Source organism: Thermobia domestica, chromosome 13 (genome assembly GCF_964235325.1).
Source record: "Thermobia domestica chromosome 13, izTheDome1.hap1.1, whole genome shotgun sequence".
In the NCBI taxonomy this organism is placed as follows: Eukaryota; Metazoa; Arthropoda; class Insecta; order Zygentoma; family Lepismatidae; genus Thermobia; species Thermobia domestica.
The window spans coordinates 178,244,345-178,266,734 of record NC_137466.1 but is presented as its reverse complement, the minus strand read 5'-3'; the positions used below and the strand labels follow the sequence as shown (position 1 = coordinate 178,266,734).

Here is a 22,390-nt window from a genome sequence, read left to right as displayed (position 1 = left end):
GGAGTCCGTTAGTTACACCCCTTTGCCCGTTCCATACACGACAAATTAATTAAGGGAATAATATTGACAAATCTCAAAGCCACACGAATAAATGTTATTTTTTGGGTTCCTAATAGTAGACATTTTTTTTTACTAAAATGGGCCCACGACTTATTTTTGTTTTATTTACCTTTTGTGTGCTGTTTTATTTATGTATTGTAGTGAACCTGTTTCATGCTTCATTTATAATTTCATGTTAGTATCGTATATGGAGTAAGAACATTTTGTCTTTAAGTGGGCCCCCCTCGAACGGCGGGAGCTTCCCTGGGTGGCAGTTGCCCCTTGCCCCCATACAAGTTACGACCTTTTGTGTGTGTTTGTGTATTCTTACCTATTTATGCGATATCTCTTATCTATCTAACACAGGCAGGGGTAAAAGTGAGGGGAACTGCAGGGCACACCGGCTCCCACCTCCAAAAAATATTACGGCGTCCCCCCAGTTCCTAAAGAATTACAATGGGCAAAGTTCGGTAGGGAGACGGCGTGACGTCATGCCGCTACCCACCGTCTCTCTACCTTTTCAGATCCATTTTTACTCCTATGTAGGGGTGTTAGTGTATTTTTAATATGTTAATTAATAATACATAACCTTAATTTCAGAACTTTCGCTCCTTAAGAAATTAAGTAATTACTGTAATTTCAAAGGTATGTAGTAGCCAAACTATATTTTTTTTAAATTTTAAATACAAACATTAAACATATTCTTCAGATCCATTGATCAATATTGAGAAATTCGAAAAGAAGGCTTCTTCTAAATTTTCGTTACATTTCACAAAATATTTTTTACCGTAAAAGAATCGAAAGTAAGGAACTTGGCTAACATAAAAAAGTATGAAACAATAGTTTTTAACAACACTATTGATCACCCCTCCCCCCTATTCCATTGTTTCGGCTCTCCTGCAAATTGCCTATAAGAAGACGACATATATGGACATCAGATAGGAGGCAGCACAACTAGCGACACTATTAACCTGATTGAACTATTAGGAGCTATGACTGGCAGACTGATGTGTTTTGCTATTATCATAAGAATTAGATACCGGTGGTACATTTGCTTCCACATGAATACGTCAATCGGTCTATGCATTCGGTTTGAAGTTGATTAAACGGAGACGCGTTGATAGGAGTTATTTTCCATCCTACTCTGTACTAGTTGTAAATTAACACATGAGAACGGAATCATTTGGATTTCGTATAGGACTAACAAAAAGTTTAAATATTGTAAGCTTCCAAAGGATATGTACCCTTTATAGAAACAACATTGTGGCATGATATTTGTGAGCATTATGGTAGTCTTTACAGAGATATATTGAATTCTTACGTAAGATGTAGTTAAACGATGTGCGGGTTTTATGAAATCTGTGTCACAACTACCATCATTTTTGAAGAACACTTGGTAGTAGCTGGATGTGAAACTTTGTGTAAGTACTATTAAACACTTTTTCTTTTATTTATTCTCTGTATTTTTTCCACACTCTTTTTAACCATTTTTTTTATACGAAAGCTATAGTACAAATCAGCATTACCAATCTAGAAAGTTTTGTAAAACGTTATGTTTTCTTTTCAATTTTACAAATACATAGATCTCCCAAACTGTATGTATTCCGTATGTTACAGGAATGACTAATTTGCTGCTTGGAAACTTAATTTGAATTAGCATTTTATAGGGAAGATGTATTGTTCTTACTTTCGAGTGACAATTGGATAGAAAATAATATTGTGATCGTTAAAACAGATCGAATTCAAGATTTCAGTGAATTTACCATTCCATGGCTTCTTCGTACATCCCGAAGTGATTTTTGGATGTCTGTATATCTGTTCATTAGACAGACCGTTCATACTATTCAACACATCTCAACAAAATTTTATTTATTTATTTATTTATTATTTTTATTTTATTATTATTATTATTATTATTATTATTATTATTATTATTATTATTATTATTATTATTATTATTATTATTATTATTATTATTATTTGTAAAATTTTAAAAGAGGTTTCAATTTTTTCCCAAGCCTCAAAAGTAAAGGTAGTTTACTCTTGAAATGAGATTTTATCCGAACTTTTTCTAAAAAAACAACTCCAGCGACTTTGTTCATATTTCCTAAATAAATGTCCCATTTACAACCCTACAATATAGCCTGGGAAAAACCAAAAGGGGTAACTCACAAGTGAATCAAGTGACATTAGTAGTGAACATGTAAATATATAAACTCGCGACTGGAATGAATTTACACATTTCATGATCTGCACATGCTTAAAAAAAAAGAAAAAAAGAAAGTAGTTTCTCGATTCCGTATCTCTGTTCATTTCTTAATACGGAGGCCAAAACCCCATTTTAAAACTAAGATTCTCCAGGTGGATGTTTCGAATTTCTCTCTTATACGAAAATATAAGTGTATTTTTACTAGAGGATGAAAATCATTATCTGCAATTTTATTTTATTTTTTTTTTAAAAAAAACCTAACCATTCCATATATAAATATTTACATTTCGTAAATAAATAGAAATTCATAACCACAGTAGAGCCTAATTAATTTTTATCAAAATCTGAGAATGAGTAGATTACTAATACATTTTGTTCCGAAGATTTTCTTCACATTTTGTTAACAAATGTGAGTATTTCATTAACACTCTTAGAATATGGCAGTACTTCTTTCTTTCTAGAAACTTAGAAATATTCTTTCACTAATGGGGGGAGGTTTTTTTTCGGATGAAGTTTTTCGATTCCGTATGTTATTATCGGTATATTATTATTTTGTTCATATTTCATATTTCAGTAATAACTTCAGTGTATGATTTAGTTTAAGAAATGAAAATGGGAGAGTCTAGTGCAGCAATCGAACCTAATTTTTAAAATTAGTTTATATCATTAAGTTCACTGCTTTCAGTTATTTTTAAAAAGTTTCGGTTAGATATATTTATTTAACTTATCTCGGAAGCCATTTTTACATGAACGAATGGTTATACAGCACAGACGTTTCACCGTAGTTTCTTCAGATATGTCATAATCTTATGTATGTGTCTCATTCTGAAGAATTGGATTTAGAATAATGAAAGTTTATATTCCTAATCCTTTCTCAATAGTGTTCTCTCAATGTATGATTTAATTAACGTAAATTTATGAAAATGTTTCAGAAGTTAAGCATCGCCCAATGGAATTTAATGCACATTGAAAGTTACAGTTTAATCACTTTATTGTGGTTTCTCGTGTTGTCGTGCTGATCTTCTGAGAAATGCAAAGGTTTTACTCTGAGACCGATTCCCATGAGCATTCTGCCAGGGCGTGGCCGTAGGCATCGCGACATGCAAAGGACGCATGCCAGCCCCACGCCGCCTTCTTGATTATATTAATTACATAATCTTCCGCAATAATCTCACTCTGGTCGTAATACTTCTTTTGTTGGACATGTTTTCTGTGCAGTTTGTCAGTTGTTAGTCCTTGGACTTTCTGTTATAATTCTCTTGTTAGCTGAAGAGACTAAAAGTTATAGTCTCTTCCAGGGGTGCCCGAAGGAAATTTTCTAGGACCTCATCTCCATGGTTGCTGTATCACGTCTGGTATTTCTGGTATTTAATATACGTGGTTTGCTATATTACGTATACATTTTCGTGAGCCAGGGGGGCCGGGCCCTACACAGCCGTCACCTTCGGGCGCCCATGGTCTCTTCTACCTTATGGTCTCCAGGTTTTACAGAGTTCTTGAATTGATTATGTCTGATGCCAATGTCCTTGCTCCATTTCATCCCAGTCCTCGACTCTCCACTATTTATTTTCCTTATATTCCATGTATTTCTTTGTCTTTCTTTTGACTTTCTTTGTCTCTCTTTCTTGGAAAAGAATCTCACATACTTGCTGCTATACATCTTTATTCTTCTTTTATGCATTTTGATGTGGTTTTCACTAACTAAATAAGCAATTCACAAGAAAATTTTTATACGCATAAAACGTTTGAAAAAATAATTAATTATTTTTTCGAAAATCAAATAGTTCCTGCAACATATACTGACAAAAGTATATCCTAAAATATGATGCAACTGAAAATTCAACGAAGTAAAGCGGGTTGCATAAAATAAAATGATAAGAACCATTCTTAACCAGCTTTTCCAAATTGGCGATTTCATGACTGTTTACATACCGGTCTTGCTGAACTTTGTCAAAACACTATCAACTCTTTCCGTCGTTGGTTGTCCATTGCCAGGAGAACGTGTATCTTGGGCTCGAAATCTCCAGAACGAAATCGACTGTTTTTATTGATTTTTGTGTCTACGTTTCCTGTTTGAACTACCTAAACATCAGCAGCCTACTAAAACGAACCAACAGGAAGTCACAATTGCTCATTGGTAGAGCACTCACATCTGGTTTTAAGAGTCGCAGGTTTGATTCTGGGTGATGTAAGTTTGTGGCAGACGACATTGAGAGAGAGAAGAATTCAAATATGCTAACAGAGAGGGATATATTCACTTATGCAAGGTTAGAATTGGGGAAATAAATGATCAGTCAGCATTCATATTCTGAGGAAAATCGTGATTTTATGAAGTAAAGAATCAAAGTTTCTGAGTCGAACCTGTGAGCATCACACCCTCAGTTGTCAAGGTAAAGTGAAGAACTTTATTTTTTTTTTTATTTTTTTTATGTTTATTTATTTATTTATTTATTTATTTATTTTTGAAGCGTCAGATTATCTCAAGAAGAGAAAGATGTGAACATTTCGAGAATGAAGAATTTAAAAATTTGCAAGTTGGATTTCGAACCAACAACCTCTCAGTTATGAAGTCACTGCGTTACTCACTCACCCTTCCAGAATGCTACTTGATGAACCATGTTCTTCTCGCATATGTCAAGAACGCCAACATTATCGAAGCGTGGAAATTGGAATTATACTATTTTCTTCTATTACTTATTACAAATACTCAAACAGGCATTATAATATGCCGAAAAACCAATGTTTAAGGTGCATGGTAGGCAAAAGGTTTCGTTCACACACTTGTAACTTAACGTAGGTCCCTATTTGCAAGAACATAGTTCCACATATTCAATTGAAATTTGAGAAAAATGTCAAGAATTTGACACAAAATATTCATAATGTCCGATTATTTGTTCCTCGAATTCTAAACTTACATATGCGAATGTATCCCTCTCGGTCCTCATATTTGAATCGCTCTCTCTCTCTCGCTCTCTCAAGTTCGTAACTCATATGGCCTGGACCACGGCGGACTTTATACACGGCGTGCCTGGAATCAAATCTCCGACTCTTGGAACCATATGTAAACGCTCTACAAATGGGCCATCGCGACTCCCTACAGGTTTGTTGTTAGTTAACTGAGAATACTTAGGCACTACAAACAGGAAACAGACACAAAAAAACAGGAACTACAAATAGACATATAAAATAACCAAAATAGACACAATGTATATACATCAAAAGTGCTCAAGAACTATACGAACATTTACGTATAGTTACTGACAAAGAAATGAAATTAATCATGGAAAAACGCTAATTTCTTTCAGAGTTTGTAAGTAAGTGAGTTCAAGCGAATTTCTCTCTAAATGGAAGGAGTATATTACATCATAGCAGCAATGAGTTGACGAACGCTGCTTTATACAATGCACACCTTTATCAAAATAAAATTGTAAAATGTAACACAGTTTTGCGGAAAGTTCATTTATTTCCACGACGCAATGCCTTACGTCTGATTCTAAGAATTCAAACATTTTTCGTACATATCCTAGCTTCAACTTTCAGCTGTAAAATGACGTTAGGCTTGACCCACTGCGACAGATATACCTTGCGATTTGTGACACTAACACCATCTATTGCGTAAAAGGTTAACATTTTAGACTACGTGATATTTTGTTGCGGTTTTCACTAATGCTGTATAATGAGCTATTCCCAAGGAAAGTTGTCACCGATAATTAAGAAAATAACATTTTGATAATTAATTAGTACGCACCAGTACTTTAAAAAGTTTTAAATTCTTAACTTTAGTATATGTGAGTAGTTCTTTTAAAAAAAGCGTTGATTTCTTTTACTAACCCTTTCCGGATCCGGGGTTTTTGGGGTATTTTTTAGACTTTCAGTCAAGCAGCTACTGCATCGTCACTATTTAGCCTAGGATCATGGTTCATACCTCATTCTCTTCAGAATGGAGCTGGCTTTCAAATGATATCACTTGCGTGCTCATACCATATACCAGGAGCGGGAAAAATGATGTCAAAGTTAAACTTTTGGAGGGAATTTTTTTCTCGCACTTTGGCCCCCCCTGGAGCGACCCTGTGTAAACGTAGCCATCTAAAAAAATCTGATAAATAGTACTTGGAATACTGAATGTGTGTGCCAAATTTCAAGTATCTATCTTGAATACTAAGGGCGGGAGAAATTTTAACAATAATCCCCACAATGCTTCAAATTACCGTAAAACACCATGATCTCAGGTAAAAAAAAAAAAATCCTGAGACATCTCTATTTACCCTAGAACTATAATCCGCCAATCATTCTCTTCAGAATAGAACTGCCTTTCAGGCGGTACCATTCACATGTCTCTATCATGTATCTAAGTGGGGAAAATCCCGAAAAAAGGGATTTTTTGGGTATAAATATCCTTTTTTTCAACTTTTAGCCCCTCTGGACCCCCCTCTTTTAACGCAGAGATCTGAAAAAAATCTGATAAATAGTACTAGGTGGGCTGAATGTTTATGCACAATTCCAATTTTCCAGGTGCAAAAGTAAGCCCGCCAAAAAAATATATACCGACAATGTCCCATATTCCCGTATATAGAGGGATATTTTTAAACATTCCCTGAGATATCCCTAATTACCCTAGGATAGTGGTTTGCACATCATTCTCTTCAGAATAGAACTGCCTTTCAGGCGGTACCATTCACTTGTCTCCATCATGTATCTAAGGCGGGAAAATCCTGTAAAAGGGATTTTTGGTAAAAATTTCCCTTTTTCAACTTTTAGCCCCTCTGTATCCCTCTGTTTTAATACAGAAATACGAAAAAAAATCTGGTAAATACTACTCGGTGGACTGAATGTTTGTGCAAAATTTCAATCTTCTACGTGCAAAAATAAGCCCGCCAAAAAATAATGAACATAGACCCGCCAAAAATAATAAAATATATATTTTAGAATTATGACGTCATCACCTGCTATGTCTCGACGCAGGAAGGTGTGAAACCATACGTAAGGTCTTCTACAATATCTCTGGACTTGAAAAAAAAACGGACGAAAAAGCTCAAATAGGAGAGTTATAACCCAATGTACCATTAAACACCCGTATGGTACAAATTGTACTATGGGATTGGGAAAGGGCTAATGTTGTTTCCTTCCCACTGAATCCCGTTATATTATAGTTCCCAATAGTTATATATCTTACTCCTATCCATTTGTCACCTGCAAGAATTCTTTTGGGGGAACTCTCTGTTAATTGTTTTAATCACATTTATTGGCCAAGAGCTTCGTTGTGTGGTGAAGAAAGACTGCCTTCTTGCTACTTCCACACTTACAGACTAATTTAGATGTTCTTCCCAGGTTTATTTTACGGGTCTCTAAGTTCCAGCCCTGCTCCTTTCACACCCAGATTTGGAACTGATAATGACCAAGTTGTTTCCTAAAGCTTTTCATAGGAAATTCGAAATATGTTTCGTTATCAGATCCATGATGCTATTCCGCGCATGGATGTTTATAGTAAATTGACGGAATTTCACGAGGAAAATTTACTTGGTGAGAACCGAAGTTTTACATTCGATTGAATTGTCTTTGTGAGCTGAATACTCATTCGCGGAGAAAATATCCGATCATTACAGTTTCACATTTAGAGTAGTAGATAGAAATCTCTCTAAGCACTTTTGAGATTTTATAAGTGGTAACTAAGGCTTGACTTAAGCCATTCGTTAAGGTATCTATCTTGTCTAGTACGGTGTGTATTTTAAAAGCTCATGTTTTTAAATTCAAATATTTATACTTACTTAGCATAATGTATCAGTTCAGGCACGTAGCGTCTCCTGAATGAAGTGAAGTAGCTTTTTGGTTTAGTGGGATCATTTTTCTTGAAGTTTATGTCTAATACACAGTGTGTTCTTGTACTGAATACGTTTTTTGTCTGTACAGATATTATAAATCAAGCCGAAGATATGCAAAACACGTCATCAGCAGGAAAATATCGTGTTAGTTAAAAAGTTTTTTAGTAAAACTGCCTTATGGTCAGCTTAAAAGTTATCAAAGAAAATAATATGAGGCAAGGTCTGAGGGAGGTGGCTAATAATAATTTTGATTAGATTGGATTAATTTAGGGTATGGTCCACTGACAGCCTTAGAAACCTACAGATTCCTAAAACCTTATACACTTAAGTTTATTCCTAAAACCTGTTGCATTTATTGTATTCACCTCAAAGCAAAAAATATCCCTAATAGAAACTGCATATTATAAAGAATTTGTAAATATTTTACAAAAACTAAAATAAACATAATCTAATATACAATTTTGATAATTCAACTTTTTCCTTCCAGATATTGTTATCAACATGGCTCAAGGTGTTAAGATTTCAGTTGTCTTCATATTGATTTTGAGCTTCAGTAAGTATTCTACACGACTTCGTGTTAAGTGATTTAATGTCAAGCTTTATTTGAATTTGTAGAAAAAACAATACCAAAAGTCACAATTCGTGGTCAGAGATGGTAGGAAACTTACAACATGATGATACGTGACACCAGATGATATTTAGTGTACAAACAATACATTTGTGACTCCAATGATTTGTAAACCTGTGGATACCTATTAAATGAAAGAATGCAGTAACAATGCGTCATATACGATACATATTGATTAGTAAAATAAGGCTTAATTACGAGAAGGAACTAAGGCCCATCCATTTCCAGCGAAAAGCAATAAATAGCGATAATAACATAAAGAAACGTATTTACAAGGTACACTCATGTCCAAAATGATTGTCGCATATCTATAACTGTCTTCTTGTAAGAATATAATTTAATAAAGATTTTGCAGGGTACTTTTAATACTGATACTATGTGTATAATCGGGAAATGTAAATTTGTGGTAAATTTCATAGGAAAAGAATTATAAATATGATAAATTAGAATGAATAAATCGAAATGTTGCTAAATGGACAAGAAAGTTTTAATCCAATGTTCTCGGGATTGCTGCCAGAGTGAGTGTTGCTGTGCTGAGCTTTCGTTACCATACAGTGGCAACATCTTACACGCTGTATGGTAACGAAAGCTCAGCACAGCAACACTCACTCTGCCAGCAATCCCGAGAACATTGGATTAATAGTAGACGCCAGCAAAGCTTCAAGATCATATTAAGAAAGTTTTATTTTCGTTTTATTGTTTTTATTTACTGCTCTATTGACATGAAGTTTACCACATACATGTCTTTGCCGATTATATACATACTAACATTATAAGAAATACCGGGCGAATTCGTTAGCAAATTATATTCCTACAACAACATATTTATAGACATGCGACAATAATTTTGGACATGAGTGTACATACCAGATTAGTAAGTTTCAGTCACAATATGCATGTTGTGTATTACGTTACAGAGAAGAAAATAAGTAGATAATAGATAAACAAATTACATCATATGATGCATTGTACTGTACTTCATATGGTGGTTTAGTTCCCTTTTTTAATCCTAACTTTGGAGATTGCTAGGGGTAACATATTTCTAGACTACAAAACCAAAACACCGAATAAAAATTTACAGTGTATTCTTAGAATGCACTTGTTTCTTGCTAAAATACAGAATTAATTGAATAATATGTAACTCAATACGCACCAGACGTGAGTGACAGCGAGTAGATTGCACCTATCAGTTGATGGTAAAAGTGTTTTCTCCTTCCTTATTTTTTTTTTAAATATTAACTTCTACAGGGTGTCCGGAATGGGACTGACGGTTTTTAAAAGTGTATAGTTTTAATATGATCAGAGATACAGAAAAAAAAAAAACATTCATTTTGAAGGAAACCTCAAAAAGTTTTGTTCAGCCAATTTTCATACTTGAACAACTACCGGTGACAGCGCTAGTATCGCCGATAAACAGAAATGGCATCGGCAGACGAAAAGTCGCAATGCAGTGTGGTGGTTGCAGTTACAAAAAGTGTTTAAGTTCAACGACACTTTCGACGTGTTTACCACAAGGATCCTCCATCACGCAACAGTATCCAGGCGTGGAAGGATCAAGTTTTATCAACGGGGAATGTAGTGAAACAACACAGCGGTTGTAAATCACATGTGCCAGAAAAAATGTGGAAGCAATAAGAGAGTGTTTCTCATGTAGCCCGAGGTAGTCAATTCGCGCAGCGAGCAGGAAATTGGCAATTCCAAAGTCAACAGTGCACGATTTGGTACACAAACGATTACGTTTGTGTGCATATAAGGCGCAATTATTGCAAGCAATTAAGCCCAACGATAAGCCACAGAGAGTAGCATTTGCTACTGAAATTCTGGACAGGATTGATTATGACCATAATTTCCTATTGAACGTTGTTTTCTTTGATGAGGCAACTTTTCACTTGTCTAGCTGTATTAACAGACACAATGTTAGGATATGGGGATCTGAGAATCCACATGTCTACATTGAACATTCTAGAGACAGTCCCAAATTGAATGTTTAATGTGCTTTAACACATAACTCAGTTATAGGCCTCCTATTTTTCATAGAGCAAACCATAACAGGAAATGTGTTCTTACACATGCTTCAACACTTCGCTGTTCCGCAGTTACAACATTTGCAACCTCAAGTGATATTCCAATTGTATGATGCCCCGCCACATTGGAGCCTACAACTGAGGGAATATCTTGATATTGAATTTCCTGGCCATTGGATAGGTCGTGATGGGCCAATTAGGTGGCCTCCACGCACTCCTGATGTTTCCCTTAGACTTCTTCCTGTGGGGGTATGTGAAAGACCTTGTGTATTCTGGTGAAAAGGTGCGTAACCTTGATGAACTGAAGAACCGTATTAGGAATGTGATTGCTACAGTAACACCTCAGATGTTACAAAATACCTGGAGAGAGACTGAGTTCAGGCTAGATATTGTGAAAGTTACAAATGGAGCTCACGTAGAGTTACACTGAGTTAGAATGACTTATAGGTAAGACAAAATAAACTTTTTGAGTTCTCCTTTAAAATGCAAGTTTTTTTCTTCTGTATCTCTAACCATATTAAAACTATACACTTTTAAAAACCATCAGTCCCATTCCGGACACCCTGTATTTTGAAGAGAAACGGGGAATTTGGAGTGAAGAACAATTCCTGGGGAACTTCTTTCTCTCCTCAACGATAGGTTGGTGGACAACGTAGAAATTTTAAAACCTTTCTCTCCTTTAGGAGAGCTGTTTTGCACTTTGATAAGGTCTCTTCTTTGTAACTGCATCTAGATATTCTATCCTTGGTCTTCCTCTTGCTGGTGTTTCTTCTTCCTTTCCTTCTATCAACACGGTGATCCAATCAGAATGCCAAACAAGATGGCCAAGCATGCTGTTTCTTCTCTTTCCTATTATCTTCGTTATCTTCATGCCGTCCTTCATTAGCTTCGTTTAGTACGTCTTCATTTCTTTTCCTTTCGGTCCATGATATGCGCAGCATTCTGCGCCAACACCACATTTCAAATGCTTGAATATTTAAGCTTTCCTCAATGTCCATGTCTCTGATCCGTAAAGCGCCACGCTCCATACCAGAGTCTTAATAAATCGTTTTCGAACGTCGAACGACACATATCTTGATGTTAGCAGTCCTCTTTTTCTATTGAATGCTTGTTTAGCCAACATTACTCTTAAACGTACGTCTTTTTCAGTTCTTTCGTTCGGGGGTATTAGACTTCCTAAATAGGGGAACGTCTTAACGTCTTCGATTTTCTCGCCATCTAGCCATATGTTTGCCCCTTTCTATCCTGCCCTTGTGCACTTTATCACTTTGTTTTTTTCATATTTATCTTCATTTTGCACATTTTTTCCTGTTGGTCGTTCAAGTTTGAAAGTGCTTCCTGCAAGTCCTCTTCGTTCTCCGCTATCAGCACTATGTCATCAGCAAGCCTTATTGTGCTGAAAACCTTGCCATTTACTTTTACTCCTTTCTTGTTTTGATGAAAGAATTCTTTCTTAGCCTCTTCTATATAGACGTTCAACAGGAAAGGTGAAAGTCCACATCCTTGCCTTACTTCAATACTTATTCTTGCTTCCTTCTGATCTCTTCCTATAACTTCTGTCTAGTTCCTGTAGAGTTGTTATATTGTTCTTCTGTCTCTGTAATCCATCTTCAGATTCATCAACGCTCTGAACATGATAGTCCAATCTACGTTGTCAAAAGCTTTCTCTATATCTACAAACGCTATCACAATTGGTTTGTTTATTCTCATGTGCTGTTCCATTATCAATCGTAGACTCAGTATTTCTTCCCTTGTTCCCCTTTTTCTCCTGAATCCAAACTGGTCCTCGGGTAGCCGTTCTTCGATTTTCCTTCCATTCGTTGTGCGATAATTTTGCACAATATTTTTGATGTATAGGAAAGCAATTTAACGCTCTGTTTTCTTCGCATTTCGGTGCGCCTTTTTTTCTTCGGGATAAGGGCCAATATGCTTTTCTCGAAGTCTCTTGGTATTTTTTCCGAGATGTACATTTCATTAACAACATTAATTGTTTCTTCTTTGTTTTTATTCCGAGATTCTTAATCTCTTCCGTTGGTATTTGATCTATTCCTGGAGCTTTACCGTCTTGCATTTTCTTTAAAGCCTTCTCAAATTCGCGCTGTAAAATTGATGATCCGAATTCATTTTCATCGACGTCTTCTTCCTTCTCTATCTCTTCTTCTTTCACTCTGTCTTCTTTATAAAGTTCTTCAATGTATTCCTTCCATCTTCTTGTTATCTGCTCCTGTTCTATTAGTGTAGTCCCATCCTTGCCTATGATAATATCTGTGAGTTTCTTTTTCTCGCAGAACTATTTTCTAACCTTTCTATATGCTGTTTCTGTGTTGCCTTTGATGATATTTTCTCAATGTCCTCGCACAAGTTGTTTATCCAGTTTTCTCAGGCCTTCTTTACTTCTTTTTTGATTTGATTTCTGCACCTTCTCCATTCCTCTTCTTTGTTTATTATCTTGAGTTGTCTTCTTTTCTCCATCATTTCCAATGTTTCTGCTGTTTTCCAGGGTTTATATTGGGTTCTCGATTCTTTTCCTATGTGTTTGTCGGTTGCTTTTAAAATCCCTGCTTTCATGGCTTCCCATTTCGAGTTGATGTCATCACCTGCTAAAGCTACCTTGGAGTCTCTGCCTGTCGCAGTTGTAAATTCCCTTTTCGTGTTTTCATCTCTTCTTAGCTTGAGTGTTTTCCATCTTTTGCTTGGTGCTATTACTATTTTCTTTTGTAGTCGAAGTTTGCTTTTCATCAACACTAAATTATGGTCTGAGTCAACGTCTGCTCCTGGGCAACTCTTACTGTTCTTAATTTGATTTTTAAATGCTTTTCGGACTTGTATATATTCTATTTGATATCTTTCTTTGTCTACTGGTTTTGTCCATGTGTATCTTCATCTTACAGTTAGTGGTTGTTCGAAGAAAGTGTTCGTTACAGTCAGAATATGGCTTTTGCAGAACTCAATTAATCATGTACTTCTCGCATTATTTTCTCCTAGGCCGAAATTCCCCGCTGGCTACTGCGTTCCAGTCACCCATGATGATTAAATTGTCATAGTCTTGAACTTTCATCAATACTTCATCTATGCAATTATGCTAAGTCTGGGTGCGTTTGGGAGACCAATGTGTGGATCAAGGTATGACGTATACTAAACTTCGGTTATCCGAGAAATTCGGTGACGCAGCAACCACGGATAATCTGCAAAATGGCCGGAAAATGTTAAAAATCAATACTGAAATGCTTTTGAAGAATTTTTATTTACAGTAGGGGTATTTAGATATATATATGTCTTAGTAAAGAGTAGTTTTCTCTACTTACAAGTTTGTTGGTTTTCATTTTCACACACAAAAAATCGGTACACTGTTTTTGTTTCTTCGTGTTGTTAAAACACCTCTTCTATATTTGTGACTAAAGTTTTTAATAACATTTTTTCACAAAGTTTTTAAACATTTTCGTTTAATACCGTAATTTAACAAATAAAGACTGCGGATTATCTGCTCTCCATAATCAATAGTTTACTATACTTACGACAGTGGTCCTGGCATTGTTTGTTTCTGCAAGCTGCAAAGAAATGTGTTGCATGTGAAACTTATATGGTTATATTTTGCGATAATCCATAAACATTATAGTCAAAGAACGATTGCATTTTGTCTCTCTCTCTCTCTCTCTCTGTGTGTGTGTGTGTGTGTGTGTGTGTAAATTTGAAAAACAAGAAGTATTAGAACATGGATAGATCAAGTGTGAGGAAGCTAAGGAAACGTTTTACGTAAAAACAATATCACCATTTGCTTTCTCAACTAGGAGCCATACTATTTGAAACCGAAAATGGAACTTTTGGAAACTTGTAATTTCGTTGTTACCGCAAGTGTCAAGATTTCGTGACTCATCTAGTCGATGCCTATTCTTCGTGTACATAAACTAATTGGAAGCAGCGGAAGTGACATTCCGCCATTTTACTCAACATGCATTTGTGTCTTCATTTGTTCCACGCTAACATTTCTAAATTTTATATCCAGTTTTAAGAAACTTGGAGTACGCTTTCGTCCACCTTAGCAAACTACTTGGGTCTGAAATTCATTAAGTATTAGGGGACAAAAGGAAGGTTAAATCTTAAATCTACCCAAATTTGAAAATTTGCGTATGTAAGACGGTAACAAAAATTTTACAGGATAACTTTCGTTAAAAAAAAAAAAAAAAAAAAAAGTTTGATTTTGATGCGATATAGGGATTTTTTCTTTAAAACTTCCCAATCGTCTCCGTTGCCTGGGGTTGAAGTAGACCAAAAATAAAATGGAGAGTTATATCTTTTCAAGTTGCACGATTTTTTTTTTTTTTTTTTAAAAAAAGAAAAGCTCTATTTTCGTGAAATATACAATATATTTATATTCAGGTTCAGAATTATTCCCATTGATGGGGTTGAAATTACTCAGAAACAAGTAGATGAATTTACTCCATTGAAAAAAGAAAAAGTTTGATGTTCCAAAACGTATTGATTATTTACGATTTTTTCTAGGTTTTCTAGTTGTTGAAGTTGAAATCATTTAGGCCAAAGTGGCGAATTCGCCCCATGTTCAAAATAGGTTTTCCAATTTCATATCTTCTACAAATTACCCAATTGTCATAAACAGTGGTATATTCGAAAGAGAAAAATTTGTAGAAGAAAGAAGTCAAATTTGCATTTATATGACTGGTTTCTTTTTTACACCTTTAAGATTTATTCCTATTGGTTGCGGGATTGAAATTGATCAAGAGCGAATTGGTGGAGTACCCGGTGAAAAGAAGAGAAGAAGGCGTTAAAAAGAAAACTTTATCTCGCTTCTACTACAGTGTATAGTTCTAACAGCATTTAAAAAAAAACGATTGAAAATATTGCTTTATATAAGTACAGTATGCATATTTCGGGAGGAACCTCCATTTCCCTACGCTACGTATAGCTTGTATCTAGATTTTTACGAATGATGTAAGCTTTCGCGGGAAAACTACTGCTTTCAAATATCTAACAATTTACTCATGCTTTGCCTTCTTCGATATAACTACGGTTTACATCAATAGCAAGATAATTTTGAGAAAATATATCTGTTTTAGGAAATCTCCCATTGACCATGATACTTCGCATTCAAGTACTACTTGAGCAGAAGGAAATACACAAATAAATTCCACAATCATTCAAAACTCACTTTCCCGAATCAATATCTTGAAATGCAGGAATAGGAGAAACCAGGGGTGGAAATGATGCAAACCAAAATGAAACTCGCCGGCTGGACAAAAGAGTCGGCGAGATATATTTGGCCAGCGGGATGTAGTTTGCCGACTCCTGCTCTAAATCTACATGTTCAGCTTTTACGAATAGAACTTGAGTTTCTTTTTTAAATGTGCTTATGTTAAAGAATATTTTAGCTATTGTGTTGCAGTAATCGGTTTTCTTGGTTTTATGGTGTTGTTTATTCTGTGTACATCAAACGCTGATGCTGTAGTGGGCGGCTATTCAAAGCGTTCGCAACGCGATTTTATTACTCATGCGTACGCTTGGAATATGCTGACCATGTATTTAAATGTGGATGGCTAATCGCAATGCGCTGCAAACGTGAAATCAATAAAAACGCACAGAAAACGTCGCGTATTTGGTGCGTTTCGGAACAATAGACCGCCTGCTGTTTAAAAGATGTCTAAAGAAAGAAAACATTGAAGTTGTGCAGGGTTATGTTCTATGGTCTCGGTTTCCGAATTTTTTTCTACATAGTAAATAATTCAACACTGTTTATTTAATAAGATATTCAATATAGTAGAAACTATAATAAACTCGTATGGAACAATGTAACACATTTTCTTTTAGGGGCTGTATCTTATGCAGAATTTAGAACTGTGTACTGCCAAATAACTCGTATGTACCTGCCAGTGTGTGGATCTGATGGATTTAATTACGTCAATTTATCGGCTTTAAGATGTGCTAATGAAGAACAGAAGAGGCTGGGATTAGAAGGTTTGTTTATCTTAGTTAATATTTGAAATGAAATGAACATACAAGTTCAAACAAGATATTGAAATTTTGTTGCTAATTCACACATTTAATTTATATATACACATTCAATATTGTGATAATAGATGTGTAGAGTGAAAAAGCTTAATGAATTAATTGACAAAATAGAATAATGTTAGCTCCCTTCATGAAAATGATCTACATTTCAGCACCTATTACATTATCCAAGTTCAGATCACTATTCAGATAGTTTTTGTTACAATTTTCTTATTAGATTACTTTTCTGTTTGTTTATTACTTTGTATTACAATGATTTTATTACATTACTTTTCTGTTTGTTTATTAGATTTTATTACAATTAGGCCTATTCCTTTATTAGATTATTTTTCTACTTGTTTTTTATAATTATTAGTTTATTATAATTCTTCTATTACATTAATTTTCTTTTTCTTTCTTTCTTTTATTTTTTATGTCAAATCTTGTACCTTAAATTTCATTCACTTCCATACTAAATAAAGATTTGCAATTTTGTACAAACATGTAAACCAGATGCTAATACAATACAGAGTCTAAAGAGACTAAACATAGAAAACACACTTTATTTGACAAAAACTTTCAATACACCTAATATTCTTCAAAATAAGAATCTTTGCCATCGACACAGCAAGTTCAGCGATTTTCCACTGCTTATAGACATCTCGAAAGTCTTTTTCTGGAATGTCGTTGAAGATCTTCATCGTGGCCCTTTGATCGTCTTTCATGATGTCGTATCGGTGTTAGTTCAACGCGCTTTTTATCCTTTGATACAGGAACAAGTCATATGGAGAGAAATCGGGGCTGTATGGTGGTTAGGATAGCGTGATTATGCCATTTCCAGTCAAAAACTTCCTGACAGCGAAAGAAGCATTTGCAAATGTTTAATTACGATTTCATGAACTTTCGTTTTTGAAATCACTAACTCTTCTGCAATCATATGGACACTTAAACGCTATTAGTGTTCAATAAAGCACTCACACAATTAACATTAACGTCCATAATCATCGTCGACGGACAGCCGGACTGTTCCTCGTCGTGGACATCCTCTCGGCTGTCCTTAGAGACTTTGCGATATTTGAATACTCGTGATCTACACAATGCATCATTTCATCATATCGAAAGTCTCGGCAGGGAATTTATTCAGATTAACGCAAAATTTCACCGCGTAGCGCTACTCGAACGTTCGCTCTATTATTGCTGTAACGCAGCGGCGACAGAAGGATACATTCTCGAGCTTGTCCTTTCGCCTAGACTGTTGTAAGCCAACTGAACTATTTTGCGTTGTGAAGGTGAAAATTCCCCTACCTTCCTCCGCTGCCGATTTCCCTATCAAGCACACATGCGTGCAATATTTCCAACGCCAAGACTAGTCTCCTTACTTTAGGACAGACCTTGTATTTTCACACAATTTTTCTTCAATTTCGGTTAATTTCAATAATTACTATTTCAAGTAATAAACAGCAGCGGAAATGAAGAGATGTGACACCATTATATGTATTTTGTTGCCATTTGCAATGGACGAATATGATACCAAATGTTCATACACATGCTTTCAAAAAAACAACAATATGTAAAAATAAAAAAATAAAACGTTAGACTAGATTTAGTAGGAAGCTATATAGTGCAAAAAAAGAGTGAAATCTTTTGTTTTAATAAATTAGCATTATATTGTATCAACATATTAGATTTCATGCCTGAGAGTGAAGTTGTGTAGAGAAGAAAATTTTAATAATATATACAGTGAAACATATGTACCCCACTACCGGAAAGAAGAATTACCACGCAAGATGTACCAATAAAAATTAAAGATTTAATACGTATAAATGTATCGCATGAAACAAGGCGAAGGACCTTAGCACAATCCTAGAATTCAATAAGGAGAAAAATGGATTTTTACAATATTTTTAGTTTCTAAAGCAAACACCAAAAATATAGGCGGGTTGCGCGCGCACCTTACAGCTCGCTGTTGTCAACTCTTCCTTGTCATGTGACACCTCCTTCCCCTCCTGTTGCAGGAGTAAGCAGACGACAGCCGTTTACCTAGCCACAGCTCAAAGCCTGCGTTCTGCCGTAACCAATCTTCAACACACGCGCGAAACATGAAACCTTGACAGTGACTGAGCAAGACAAATGTAAATGTGGCAAGTGCGTAGGTTGCTAGTTGGCTGTTGCTCTCTCCACCCACTTTTTGTTGCGCGCGCAACCCGCCTATATTTTTGGCGTTTGCTTTAGTAATCTATACTTTCTGGATTTAATTATTAAGAGGACTTACAACATTTCCAAATTTGTCACGTTTATATGTTTTCTGTTCTGTTTTGAATTTAAAAGGAAAACTAGAATTAAAGATAAACCTATTTATTTAGAAATACTATACTTGTTAAACATATATTTGGATTTTGTTTAGAAATATACGATTTTTTCTTTCATCGGAATAGAAGTCCCCTTCGGTTTGGCACTTAGTACATTTTACTTATCCACTTTACATATGTGAAGTGTTACCGTGCGATTTCATAACCATAAACATGTTTTATGTCTATATAACTACCGTTCGCAAGATTTAATTTGACACACTTGCCGTCCTAAGCATAGATATATGCTATACACTCTTGCCATTTTACTGATGCGGAGAAACTTTGAAATGGTTTAGATTCTGGCAGAATACCAGTCATTCACTGATTCACCTTAAACCACTTCCGCATGCATGAAACACGATCAAACTTCTCACGGAATGATACTCATCTAATTTAATTGGCTGACTGTCATACGACGTCATCCACAATAGTAGTTGAAAGTATTGGATTATATTCTTACATGTTCAATTAGAAACTATTATAAAGCAAGATAAATTTAGCTAATTCTAATAAAAGAAATATCAAATTCTTGGAAATAAACTTACTGTACTTTGAAAGTAATTTGTCACACAAGTTTTTCTCATTATTGTTATTATTATTATTATTATTATTATTATTATTATTATTATTATTATTATTATTATTATTATTATTATTATTATTATTATTATTATTATTATTTAGATCTAACAGTTCTCTGTGACTGCTTCTTCTTTGTTGCGAATTGTGTACAAATGTTTACTCGTGTGTTCTATTCTCTGTAGACATTGAATAGATAAATATATCGAACAGAGGTTTGAAACATTGGTATAGATACTTTATATACATTTTTGATATAGACATTTTTTGTTTTTTATGTAAGATAAGCCTGTAATTTTTATACTCAAATACATGATTGATATTGATAAAACTAAAACGTAGCACATGAAAGTGTGACTAGCAATGTACCTAGGTATTTATCAGTCAAACGACTCTTTAACGTCACAAAATATTATTCCCGAACAAAAATGCGGCAACGAGTCTTATTTGGCACATTTTGATTGTAACGTACTTTAATGCATTTACATGACTCATAAATCTATTTCATTGTCTAAGTTATTGATTCCTTTCAGCCAGAATAGCATGTAGGTAGAGTCAAAAATGATGTATATCTACTTGTGAGCTAGGAACTAAATCAGCAAATTTTGTTTAGTTGAAATAACAATCTATATATATAAAAGAGAACGCACAAATCCTTTGTGAACTCATCACGCTAATACGGCTGAACCAATTTCTTTCATTTTTGGGGGGTTATTAGGATTTGGACCCTAGATGGTTTTTATCATATCACTTTAATTTTTAATTACCAGTGTCTTGAGATAATTGACCATTCAAGTGTCCATACGTACAAATCCTTTGTTATTAGTTCATCATAGGTAAAAATAAACGTATTTATATGCAACCCGCATGACCATGTGACTCGGCGGGTTAACATAAATGACAGGCGCTATAATTTTAACATTTACTGCAATTTGAAAGCGAAAAAGTAAAAATTATCTAAGTAACAAAGTTTATTGCGTTCCGGGGTGACCGCAGCGAAGCGGGGTGAACGCTGCTAGTTAGCATATAAAGTTCTAAAATGTTTAGATAAAATGTATGCGGTACATGGAATAACAATACGCTTATCGGAAATTTACCAGTATATAGCTGTCATTTGAATCACGATAAAGATTTAATTTTTAAAAAATCGCATAAATGAATAAGTAGATTTATATCAAATTTCACTTGATGTTTTTCTTCTGTTTTTCTATGGAATTGAATAATGATGGGGATTAGGAATTATGCATTGGAAAACTAATTTCATAATTTCGTGATCATGTTTTTTGCAGAACTTTCTCTAAGACATTACGGGATGTGTGATGAAGAAGCAAAGACGATATAAGCATGTGACAGAAGGAAGCGTAAATGTGCCAAAGAAGAAGACAAAATACAGAATATTTCTATATGTAAATATTCTTTTAGAAAACAAACTATAATAAATATTACAATTATTCTTCCATTAGTTCTGTAATTTCGTACACTTATACCTGATATGCACACTTATTATTTCCTTTCTGGACTATTTTTCTGATTAGAGCTTGAACTTTTAATTAATTTCTGTAAGTATTGCCGATGATTAGAATTCAGTCCGTTAATGTTCATGACTCGAATATTTATTAAAAAAAAAAATAAAAAAAAACACTACGTATATATTAACGGATAAATGCAAAAGAAGGAAACATCCCAGAGTGTGAAGTTACTATATTCAAATTTACTTTGGGAATAAATGGTATTGCAACAAAATTACTAAACTTAAGATAGAATAGTAGGTTAAGGAACCTCGAGCCAGCCCAGTAGCCAGCCCAAAAATTTAGGGGGCCTGGTCGAAGTTTAGGGGGCCCGATCCAACCACATTATAGTTCACTTGTAAGCCTACCGTGAAAATTTTAGGAGGGGCCAGTAAAAATTTAGGGGGGCCCGCCCCCTAGACCCCCTGGTTACGGGCCTGCCTCGAGCTGACATTGTAAGTTCAGAGTATTATCCATAGTTAAATATTTTATGGCTATTAGTCTTATTGACAGCCACGAGACGAGGACATTTTTAGATTCCAGACGAGAAGAGAAATTTCTTGTTCCATGAGCAAAATAACATTGGCGAAGGCTAATAGTGAACGGAAAAAAAGCTTCAGTGAAGGGATCGCCGAGCATTGAAGAAGATTTCTAGCAAGAAGTCAGGAGTGAATGCGGAATTCAATCAGCACCTGGCTCAACCTATTGCAGCAATCATAATCTGACGCCAGTGACATATCCTCAACATACGTGGTCATGTTACAATTTCCAAATCGCTTATTACTTCAGCAACACTTTATCACGAAGAAAATGGTGCCAAGAACTTATTAAGTGGAGCATCGATGATTTAGAACTCGTAAATGGTCTAAAGAGTTCTCCTTGACCTTATTTCCAACAGCATGCACTTTATGTATGACGGACGTCCAAAGAACCTTATCCTCCGAACTGTCTCCTGCCGACCAACATGGCGATACTTCTACAATGCTGTGCGCCGCTATTCCCTGGTATTATGAGGTTTCTCTGATTGCTTTCACAGGACGTATTACTGCCTAGGATTATACGAACATTTTCTGTAAGAGACTTTCTTTCAATTTAACGTCCCACGTTATACCCTTTAAGCTAAGGGAGACGAATGACTAAGGTAAGTGAATGGTGATGGGAAATTATGTTGGAAACAAACTCTTTAGGTAATTAAAATGATGCAAAAGAGAATAAAGCATACCTAACACAAAA

The 22,390-nt window shown here is 35.0% G+C and overlaps 1 long non-coding RNA gene across 1 annotated transcript; it reads left to right on the top strand.

Moving 5' to 3' along the window:
* Positions 1 to 1,431: 1,431 nt before the first annotated feature.
* LOC145667438 (uncharacterized) lies at positions 1,432 to 21,095 on the top strand. Its single transcript, XR_014127881.1, has 4 exons — positions 1,432 to 1,460; positions 8,555 to 8,620; positions 16,540 to 16,686; positions 20,939 to 21,095. It is a non-coding gene; the product is annotated as an uncharacterized LOC145667438 (long non-coding RNA).
* The last annotated feature ends 1,295 nt before the right edge of the window (positions 21,096 to 22,390 follow it).